This window comes from Chiroxiphia lanceolata, chromosome 3, assembly GCF_009829145.1.
Source record: "Chiroxiphia lanceolata isolate bChiLan1 chromosome 3, bChiLan1.pri, whole genome shotgun sequence".
NCBI lineage: Eukaryota > Metazoa > Chordata > Aves > Passeriformes > Pipridae > Chiroxiphia > Chiroxiphia lanceolata.
Window position 1 is genome coordinate 86,636,997 of NC_045639.1, and position 9,262 is coordinate 86,646,258.

The following is a 9,262-nucleotide window of genomic DNA, read 5'->3' on the forward strand; positions in this document are numbered from 1 at the left end:
TGTAATTGACTGAGCAAGGCTGATCTGTGTTCCTGACTTCTCTTCACCCTTTGCTGATTTTGTGCTTTATCCATAAACTTGGACTTCATATTAACAGAAAGGAAAATCCAAGGATTTTGACTTACCATGGCAATATGTTCCTAAATTCTGCAGATGACTTTTCAAACCACAGCAAAACAATTAACACCCTGAATTGTGAAGCTCTGTACAATCTGCATAAAGCAATATATAACCAGTTATTATACTTTCAATGCTACAGTAGGACTGTAGTGCTTTAGGTAAAACAGCTGCTGACCAACAAAAGAATACAAAAAATTCATTGTGCTGTTTGATACAAAGCACTGCAGTCTGACACTGTGAATGCAATGGCAAATGGAAGAGGGCCTTATGGTGTCTGTGCCAGGCAGCAGCTCGGTACTCAAGGCCTTGCAGACACAGGAGAGATTAGAATTGTTTATGATTCAATCAGAGAGCACCCAAAATGAAGGTAAACTTTTTGAGAAAACCAAAGGGATTTTGCTGATTATTCTGCACATTCAGGGGGTGCTCTGTTAATTAAGTTACAAAAGGAAAAAAGTTTAAAATTGAGCATATTACACACACTACATACATACATACTACTACTACATTACATTGCATATTACTACATAAACATTGCTGAGTATACTTCATACATTAACCATGCAGCAGGCACTTCTAATGCAAGCTAAACCTGACATTCAGAAACATATTCTAAATAAATTTAGAAAAGAATTCCACTCTGAATTGATGAGGTATTAGTGACCCAAGAATTATGATAGGAAACAATAAGACGGGTATTCGTGTTGCCCACTTTAACAGCCTACAAAACCAGGCTAGACTTCCTCCACAGTAAATATAGAGGGATAAGCACCTCAGAGATTTTTTCAGAAGATTCAAGCTAAGCAGGAGCAGAAGCCCTCTGGAGGGCAACCAGAGCACTACCTCCCTGCTTACATTATCTGCTCTGAAGTGTTCCCTGGAGGTGCCAACTCTACTCCACTGATTACAGAAGGTGCCTAGACTCTCGCTTAGAAGCTTAATTTGCTCTCTAAAATCAGATGTGGTGAATAATTCCTGAATACTCACTAAGACCTTATAATTTTCAAACTGGCCATGTGATGAGTTTCAATTAAATATTAATTAGTTTAAAGCTTAATTTTTGTAAGTTCTGAAAAAAAGTGCACCTGAAGCAGTAACCAGTGGACAGTGAAGTTAATGTCATGTGCAGATGTCCCCTGCAGATTGCAGATCTTCATGCTATATTTAAGCATGTACATGCTAACAACCTTTTAGTATATAAATACCACGTGTAATGGATTTTACATCCAGTATCACTGGTATCAATAAAAATCAATAATGGAAACTGATGCAGAATAAATATCATGCTCATTGCTTCATATATTTGTGTAATGTAAATAACAGTTATCCCTTCCCAGTGGAATTTTTAAGGTGAAGAAACACCTTCTTTTCCTCACCTTGATATAGATTATTTAGCAAAAAATAAAATCAACATATTTATGAAAGATATAGAAGAACAGCAATGCAGGTCCATCTCTTTTTCAGCATATACTGCATGATCAATGGTTATACAGACTTTTTCACAATGACTGCATACTTGAGCCTCTTTTCATTAAAAGACATCAGCACTGAGTTCTCTCTCATACTAACTACCAGTCCAGAATTTAGCTATCTAGGGTAAGTTAGTCATCTAGGTCTCCCTCTGTCGTCAGTAGAGTGGCAGGTACTTCCAGAGGATGAGTCATCTCATCTATTTTAGACACATATCTTAGAACAGTATGAATCACTCTGAAAATCCCTCTCCCCACAGTTACAGAGGAAGCCTAGACATCTAGCTTAGCCAGGACACCTAACTTTTTACCAGCTATGTCATGTGCCTGCTACTTAGTGTTCTTGCAAAAAGGATGTCAGTTAGAAAAGACTGTTTCTTTGAATGCAGACACATGTCAACTGATGGCAATATAGAGACATGTTCATGCTGAACTACCAGACCATAAGAGAATTAAATCAGTATCAGCCTGCCTTGTTTCTGACCTTGAGGTGAAAAATTCCTCATGCCCCTGCCAACTTTTTGTGCTAACTAATCCACAGTTGAAAATGTTGATAAGGCAGGTGTAGCTGGGCAAATACCCCAGGAAACACCAAGCCTATAAATTAGTGACTGGACAGTAAATTTTTTCTAGTCAGTTCAAGTAGTCTTTAAACCCCATTGGTTAATACCACTTATTGTTTTCATATCCTTCTGATTCAAATTCATACAAGAATGCTTTTATACAAATTCCATTCAAAATATGCAATTAAATTAAGAAAAGAATGAAGTATTATCACAGTGCTACATATATATATTCTTTTTTTTTTCCACTTCAAAATGGGCTAGAGAGGGAAAAAGGAATCTGCTAATTAAATTACAAAATTCTGAAGAGGTCAAAATAATGTAGCACACACCAAGCTCTGATTCAAAGAACACAGGAAGCAGTGCAATTTGGATTTGTCATCCTTTGACATAGTCTGTAACAATATAGTCAGGAGTTTGAGCGAAATATGCATCTTTTTCATTCTTTCTCTCCCTCTAGGGTCACTGCACTGTGATCTATTTTTACACAGGAAAAAAAGGAGTTTCCATTGTTAAAACAAGTTGGATGCTCCCATATCTCACATTCAATCAGAGAGCATTTCAGAAAGCCTAGTGTCCTCCTTTCAACCTGGTTTGAAGTATTTCTACTGGTTATAGACATCATTCATCCACAATGTTGTAATCTTAAAAACTTTCATTTCTTAAAAAGTGGGTGGAAAAATGGGACTTCTAATAACTTATGAATAAATGGTATTGAAATACTGTCTTTAAAAATGCAAAAGATAGAATAGGAACAAAAGCAGCAGAAAGATAATAGATCTAACTACATATCCTCAAAATTTTAGAGATACTGATGTCCAGATGTTAACTACTTATCCATCAGAATTCCCTTCCAGAAACAGCTCACCAAATATGGTGAATCTGGTACTATCTTAGGTTCTTGAATTTTATATCAACTTTAAATATCACTTCTGCATTGCCAGTTTCTTCATGAAGCCCACTGTACACAAAAGGAAACCTGGAGGGGGAAGGAAGGGAGGAGAGAGAAAGATGAAAAAGATGAAAGAAAGAAAAGGACAAGAATGGTTGTTGTCTTGGAATTTATGATGTCTTGCTGATTACAGCATTACCAAACCAATTACTTTGCATTATCAAACAGAAAGTATAGTTAAAAAAGCACAGATACCATTTTAGCCATAACAGCCTAAGAAGGAACACAAGCTCCATTGTCCATACCGAGACTCCCATGCACTGTCAAGGCTCACCAGTGTGCTACCTTAGATCCATGCCACAAACCTCAGTTTCCAAATACTGATCAGAGTTCAGCTCCCCTGTATGAAACATCCAGTAGTTGTAGAAAACCACAGTTCCTGAGAGTCTCCTGTCCTTTCTTGTAACACTGGGAACTATGCAATATTCAAAACCAGAGCTGTTCTGTTTGGTTTTATCTCAGTACATTGGTCATAAAGCCTGTTCCAGTTCTCTGGACAAATGTGACACTCAGAACTAAGTTTTTAGTTTCAGGATGAAATTTTGCCCTTGAAAAAAATATCATCTGTTGTTATGAACATACATTCCAGGTAAGTTGTTTATTAGATGTGCATACATTTGGATGAATACATTTCCTGCATAGACCAGCAAAACCTTCAACATAACTTCAATGTGTGAATGCCCTTTAAAGCATCTGTTTCATATTGTACCAATTCATACCCAACTGAAGGTGGCTACAGAATGTAATGGTATGCATGATGATTTGTTTCAAAGTTCTCTTAATAACATTTTAAATTGAGACTACATTAAGAAAGAATACTAAAATAGGGACTTAAGAGATAACATCAGAGGCTGTTCATAGGTACATGAAGAAAAAGAAGACTTTGTGGTTCATAAAAGAATTGATTTCCAGCTTACAACTCCACCCAAATCTGGACAATAAAGCCTTAATACACAGTATCATGTTTGTATTCACCTCATTTCTTTACATATATTTCAGTGCTGAAAATAGTAGAGTGGTACCAACATTTTGATCCTTAGCAATGCTCATTTATACACTTGATACTCTTCTTAAATCAGCCCTAATTACATTTGTTCAATTGTTTGTGTGTTGTTAGCATTGCAATAGTTTTATTCTATTCAGTAAAATACACTGTGAAGCCACTCCCATTCATTTATCTTTCCCTGAAGGTCAGATGACAAATTGTCTCCTTCTGTAACCTTAGATTAGCACCTAATCCTGAGTTTTCCTTCCATATGAGATTGTTTAGAAATTTGCTGGCACCAGCAACATGATAAAATCATAGATACCCAGTTTTGCAGGCATCTAGCAATCCAGTGTGCATGGGTAAGCTACATTTCTGCTTACTAGAAGGCAAATGAAGTTTGCTGGTCTCAGCAGCATTAGGATAATGGTACCAAAATAAACAATATTCCCCACCCATGATCAGCACAAGTGATGCTATGGAATTCTCTGTAAATCCAGTCTTGAATTCTTCTCCAAGCTCTCATGAAATTATCACTTTCTGTACTACAGTTGAGGGCAAACCTCATTGCTTTCATTCCCATGACTGAGGAGAAAAACAACATACTGCCCTCACATTCAGCCAACTCCCCTGGTTCCCCATTCATATCACAATCAATTATAAAGTTCTTTTTGTTTCCAGGATCCTTGCATGGCTTATCCCAAGCTCTTACACAAACTTCATCACCTGTTACACTGCATTTACAGAGATCTGACATCAATTCTCTCTGTAATAGATCTATGTCTATGCCTGGCAGACATCAATTGGCTATCTCATTTAGCATTCTCATTTTCAGATACACCTTCTCTCTTTTCTTCGCTTGAATTTTTTTCCCCGCCACCAGCCTTACGACTGACTTCTTTGATTTACACTGGAGAATTTTCTGTTATAATGCTATTTCTGGCCTACTCTCTGTAGTATTCTTGCATATTATAAATAATTTGATCAAGATCTTAAAAAAATCCACCCTGCAATCTGACTTTTAGATTGATATGCTACAACACAGGTTTTAGTTACTTCATTAGAACTGGGGTAGATTGATATGCTACAACACAGGTTTTAGTTACTTCATTAGAACTGGGGTTCTGACATAGGGATAGAAATAAAATAGAAGGTCAAGTTTTCAAAGTAAAACCCCTTAGTTCCTGACATTTCCCTTGAAATTATTTTCACATTAAAAACTACAAGTACAGTGATGCCTTAACTATAAGCTTTTCCAGTTTCATTTTTTATCAATTATTGTTACATTATTACAGATACTGTATTAGTTTATACTTAGGTGGAAATGAAGGGAAATAAATCCAATTCCTTATTAAAAAACAAAAACAGATGTTGCTCAAAAACAATCTGGCAGCAGATAAGATCTATGAAGAACAATGCAATTTTTTTAAGAGAGAAATTGAGGAAGAACTCTGGAGAGTAACTTTTCTAAACATGCCTTTTGAATCTTGTTTTATGTAAATTGCATGCATTTTTTCTAAACATTTCTTAAAGTTAGTCACTACATTATGAAATACTTTTATTGGCTACATAAACCATTTGCATTAAACTTACGTCATCACTTAAATTTTCATGGTTCTACTGCTACATCTCAGCTTTTTACTTCATTAAAACAAACATAATTCTAATAAAAACACCAAACATATGAACTAAGCAAAAGTATCATACCTTTATTTTTCTTTCTAATGGCCACACATGGTCCTTATAATCGTCTTGGTAACAGGGCAACTGCTATGTATAAGCATACCTCCAATAGAACACACACCCAGCAAAATTCCAAAGCTTAATTTTTCCCTGCCCACCTTTCTGCAAAAGTAAACACCTCCACAGGGTTGTCTGCAAGTAATGATTATGACACTCTGGAGCTGCATTTACTAAGTTTTTATGATTTGAACCCCATTTCAAACCACAAGAGGGAATATTCCATCTGATACAAGAGCCCTGTAATTTTCTTCAATGCCTGGCAACTTGGTTGTCTTTAAAATGTTACTCAAAAGTAATTATTTTAATTCCATGACTGTGCCCCAACTTAGTTTCATTTTATTCCTATTTCATCTCTCAAGTATGAAAAGCATCTCAAGTATCATACATACACTTGGTACGTATCTGCCATGCCGATGTTCTTTTATTTCCTGCCTTCTGTGATATACTGTGTTTAGGTTGATTAAAGCTCCATACATTTGAGTGACAAGAAATTGCAGAGTAAGAAACTTTGACAGATTTTCATTTGTCATTTTGTTGTTTTTCATCCTGCTCCAATGAGGACACAGGGAAATCCTCTATGAATTACTTTAAACTATTTTGTGCGAAATTTTCTCCCAAAGGTGTTTTATATATTTACAAGGCCACCTAAAACCTTTACTGTAGATACATCTATTGGCCTCAGTAAGCCTGCACACACGACAAAATTCTTAGAAGTGTGACTTAATTACTACTAAGGTGTATTATAATTTTGCCTGGAAATTGCTGGAGTGTTTGGAAGCTTGAGCCTTATCTCAAGTAATATTTAAGCAAACATGTTCTAATGTATCTTAAAAAGTAATGATGGTTTTGCCTAAAACATGGGCTAAGCTAAAATCTTTGTTTTAATTATAGCCTTTAGCATGTTAATTTTATATCATTAAGAACTAAGAGAACTGCATTTTTCCTAATGTAATCAAAACATAAGACAAAATATAGTTGAGAGGCACGTAAGAGAAATACTTCCTAAATTCCACAGGTGTAAGTGCCTGTAATTGTGCTATCTCCAGAGTTTGCAAGTTGTTTTGGATAGGGGTGTGGAGTTGAGCCAAAGCAATTAAAACTCTTGCGGGCCTGAAGGTGCCCTTTTCTCTGACTGGATCGACCCAGAAGCCCCATGCACTTGCTGGGAAACTGTAAGCTTCTGTCAGACATACAGACAAGTTTTCCAACGTGCTGCCTATGATCTGCCTATGCAGATCAGCCAAAACAGGAATGCCTGAAAGAGTTTTACAGAGGGGATGTAAAGCTTGGGATAAACAGAGAATTGAAAATAATCTCAAAAAATTGAACTTGATCTGCCTTCTTTGAAGTTAAAGTGATTAGAATGGAGCAGGCTGGGATTTTAGACTTCACAGGCTGTGGGAGGGACTTCAAAAGCACAGAGGTGATAGATGAACATGTTTTTTCAGCTGCGCAGTGACAAAAATGCAACATGTTTTCAGGGCTGTTATAACAACAGGAAGAATATGGAAACAAAAAGTTCTAATTTTAGTCTTTGCCAGTCATCCATGTTTCAGTCTGATTGCCTCCTACCTAGGATGCTCACCTTGAATGCACCTTCAGCAGAGGACAAGGCTGATAAATACTAAGAAATTCTCAGTAAATACACAGGACAGAGACACAAGAACCACTAGGACCATTCTTAAACTTTAGCTTTGAAAACCGGTCAAACCCATTCCTAGGATCTGAATTGGGATTTCCCATGACTAGTGCTTTATCCTATGCTTCTCTGCCTCTTTCCTCAGTACACAGGTTTCTAAGAGAGTTGCCTACTTCTGTTTCTCTGTTAGGACCATCCCACTGCATATGAAATACTCAAATACTGGGAGCAGTAAGATGCTTTTAACTTCTCATTTCAGACAATCTGCCCTATTAAGGACATCTGAGTTCTGGGGTTAAAATCTCCCAAAAGCAGTAAAAGGAACCCATCTCCAATTTAATCTCACTTTCGGGCAGAAGGAGAGAAAACATCATGGACACTGGTGAGTCTAGTCCCTCTGCCCAGGAAAATATTTCCAGCTAACTACTCAACATCCAACTCATTAATCAGAGTTGACCATAATTGCATTTCAGTGAATAACTCATCTACCATTTACTGTCCTAATACTGCACATTTCACTGCTGATCTTACCTGAACATAAGTTTAAGAAATACTGCACTTTGCATGAAAAAATTAAACTGACTCTCAGAAGAACTGTTTTTTCCAGCTCCCCTAAATGGTGGCACACACTTTACACTAAAAATACGGTAAGAAGTAGTTTACAGACTTAATCGAATTGTGCACATTAATGAAGTTGTTAAACGTGTAAGTTTTTGCAGGGCATCCTAATGCTGCAGTGATCTCCACAAGACAGTTCTGCCTAATACAAAAAGATCCATGTTTGCCGACTGTGTGAATTAGCATTCCCCTTCTGCATGATTATGGCACTTGCTTAAGCAGCCTTAGCCTTGATCAAATCTGCATGCTCCTACAATCCAATTAATAAAATACAGAGCACTGCTTTCTGTTCTACATCAAGGTTCTACTATGAAGGTTTTAAAATAGTTATGGATAAACAGACAAGTTGTTACATAAACATTTATTTAAAAATAGATTTATTAATGAATATGTGTTAAAACAATTATTTTACAATATATTTTACTTTCTTTGCTGGTTCTTAAAATTAAATTTTCAGTGAGATTCTAAGGGAATTCTTTCTGTAGAAGTAGGAGGGCATGTCCTCAATTTACGGGTTCCACAGGAAAACAGAAGGCACAAATACAGCTGTATTTTAGTCACCGGAAATGCAGAGCAGACCCTGCAGTATCAGAGTATTTTCACACACATGTTCCTCACACATGTGTTCAGATCTCTTACTTCCCTGCTTTAACCCTCTAGCCCTTACTCACCTGTGGTAACACATTCCCAACTCTTACAAGGAAGGCACAATCAGCTGATAAGCAGGAAAGGTAATCTCCACAAGGCTACACATGCAAAAACCCTAATTTATTCTGTATATTTTAAAATTTATTTCTCTGGCAGCTGTATTTTGCAAAGGTGTCATGAAAATTAGCAAGAACAAAACCAATAGATTTTTACAGTAATTATTTAAAACTTATTCTAACAATTTACATAGCCTTAGGACAGGTTCCTGATGTGCAATTCAAGGTGGTGATTTAAAAAAAAATTAAATAATAGTTATAAAACTAAAAGTAATACTTTCCCATCTGCTCTGAGAAGCTTCACAGCATTTTAAAAAGCACATAAATGATCTGACAACAATGGAAAGGCAGTGGCCAAGGAGGGCTTCAGGTAAAAAGTTGATGTAGAAACAAATTATTCTAATTCTATCAAGTGACATACTTGTTTTGTTGAATCATAACATTAGACTAATATTAAAATTTCAATTTA